Source organism: Suricata suricatta, chromosome 5 (assembly GCF_006229205.1).
Source record: "Suricata suricatta isolate VVHF042 chromosome 5, meerkat_22Aug2017_6uvM2_HiC, whole genome shotgun sequence".
Lineage (NCBI taxonomy): Eukaryota > Metazoa > Chordata > Mammalia > Carnivora > Herpestidae > Suricata > Suricata suricatta.
The window spans coordinates 59,362,333-59,365,325 of record NC_043704.1 but is presented as its reverse complement, the minus strand read 5'-3'; positions in this window follow the sequence as shown (position 1 = coordinate 59,365,325).

The following is a 2,993-nucleotide window of genomic DNA, read 5'->3' as shown; positions in this document are numbered from 1 at the left end:
TTTGCTTGGTTACTTAGGCATGCAAGCCGAGTGAATTAGGCCATTTTGGACTAGACCTTGGGAGAGATAATGTATGCTAAATTTCTAAGCCAGTAAAGAATTATAGTAATTCATTTTATGTCACATATTTTCGATATATTAAGCTTCCGTTTCATAATTCCACTTCCTTTTCCAAAATCTGGAATTATCTTGTCTACATGTATTAACCACAAGCATCATTCTTATTTCTGGCTGTTGTTCTGATTTATTATGGATTCTATAAAAAATAAACCACACCTGTCAATATTGTACTGTTTTGTTTTACCATTTTTAACTAAATAATGATGTTTCCTTCATTCACTCCAGCTTATTTTTATATTTTGCAGAAGTGTTAATTAAAAAAAACAGAAGTTACTTCAGTTGTGAAGGATGTAAGACAACATTAAAAAGAATATTTGCAAACTTTTAAGCCATAAAGTCAAAATATAGCTACATAATATTTAATTTGCAATGTTTTAGTATTTTAATTTTGAAATAAAAATTCTAATTTTATAATGCTAATAGTCAGCAATACTTATTTTGTTAATTATCTACCATGTACTATATATCTGTACCCTAAACTATATTTTCATTTCAAGAAGTGTATCTTACAAAACATAGAGTGTTTGCCTCATTTAGACTATAATCTTTGGAGAAACTGAATTGTTCTTTCCTCCTCCCATGAAACCATCTCTAATCCTTGACTTCCCTTTCTCAATACCATCATCATTTCCCTCTTACCTGGGCTTAAATCCTATCCTGCTCCAAATCTCATAACTAATAGCTTACCAAGTCTTTGACTCTCTTTTCTGAAATACCTCTCATGTTACTTCAATTCCTCTCCATTCCTACTTTCACACAATCTTTTTCATTTAACACTGAGACCTACATAATCAACACATTTTTTGATAAAATAATAGAAAAACATCTTTCTCTTATGTCCATGTAACTCAGAGATAAATACAAGCACTATTAGTAGATACTAAAGCTGTGGGCACTAGTTAGGAAAATGTAGATAGTTAGTGACTTCTGGCTTTTTTGAATTGATTTTGTCTTTGAGTTATTTCTTAGGATGAAATGCAATCCTATGCCAGCTACACACAGAAGAACAATCTATGACACTGTGAGCAGAGTGAAGAGGTCTGATGTTTTACAAAGTTGATGGGCTGTGACTCCATACTTGATAAGTTACTGAAATCTAGCACCAGAACAAATGAATAAAGATACAGTAAAGGTATTCTTTTGATTTTCTTGGAATACTAGAATGGAGAATATAATCAGTCTTTGAGATGTTTTGTAACAACACAAGCAGAGCTATTGTATTCATTTGAATGGTTACAAAAAAATCACATTTTATGGTTATGTAAAAATTTAGTTAACCAGAGACCTAATTATGGGAAATTAGATGATTTATATTTTATTTGTTCTTTTTTGTTATTATAAACAATACCACATAGATATATCTCTTTGCATTTGGTTGAGTATATTTGTACAATAATTCCCTTGAGAGGAATTGTACATTTTCATTATTGATTGATATGTCAAGTTGTATCAATTTACATTCCTTTCAACTGTGTTTGAATGTGTCTCTCCCTATATCATTACTTTTATCTCTATAATAAATAAACTTCTTGTTTTTAATCAACCATTTAATTAATACAATGTCAGAGCATAATAATAATTACACTATTTAACAAAACCGGGTTTATGTTTTTCTGTAATGTTTATGAGTAAGGGCAGGGATGAGAGAGGGAACACATGTGAGCAATTAGTATTCTGAAAGCATTATATGGCTATAGAGATATTGATAAATAATACCTAGCAGTTTTGTACATGTGATAAATTGAGAATGTGTGTTTTAATGGTGTACATTTTATTGTGAGGTATTGAGCAAGTAACAGATGCTCATTGACTATATAAGTAACTAAATATGGATTATGAAGAATTTGGGTATCTATAATATATGGTCCATATCATAAGAGGATAGTTAAGGGATGACATGATGTTCCCCTATTGTTTTAGTGGAATACAGTATTAATCATGTGTACATTAATTGTTTTTAATTTTTCAAAAAATTTTTAATTATGAAAAAATTAGTCTCCTCCATAGAAGGAAAAACATTTAAAATTTTCATATGGTAGAGGTACCTGGTTGGCTCAGTTGATTAAGGATCCAATTTTTGACTTTTGCTCAGGTCATGATCTCATGGTTTGTGGTATTGAGCCTCATTCCTGTCTCTGCACTCACTGCCAAACTTGCTTGGGATTCTCTCTCTCTCTCTTTCTCTGCCCCTCTTCCTGCACATGTACATACACGCTTTCTTTCTCTTTCTCTCTCAGAATAAATGGATAACCCTTTTTCGTCATGGTAGAAATTAAAACTAAATTTGTTTATTTTTCAGTTATGCCATTTGAAACACTTATACAGTTCTTCTGTCACTGTTTTTCTCCCTCCAGATATTTTAACTACACTAGGCTTTATCCTTAAAAAGTAGATTTGGGTAATCTATATAATTAATCACCATATAATATAATCTATATAATCTATATAATTTTTTCATTTATTTTGGAGATAAAACTAATGTAATGACATTTGGCACATGATTCTGACCAAACCAGTTTGACATCATTTGACTATTGCCAAAAAAAAAAAATCCCACATAAGTATTACCGAGTAATGCACACAGCAGACATCATAACTCTTTCCTTGACATTCTTAATTCTCAATCAATCCCTGCTTGGGAGGAGGTTCACAGTTAATTGGGTTCAAAAATATCTGTTAAAATATTACTGAAAAACAAAAAAAAAGCATGACTTGATAATGTCAAAGCATAACTTGATAATGTCAAAATAGCCATGTTAATGACACTTTAAACACTCCAAGATAGTTTATAAATGATAAATTACATTGTACGGGAAATGAATGTATTAAAATCTTCCCCTACAGGGGTGCTAAATGTGGTTGAATATCAGAAT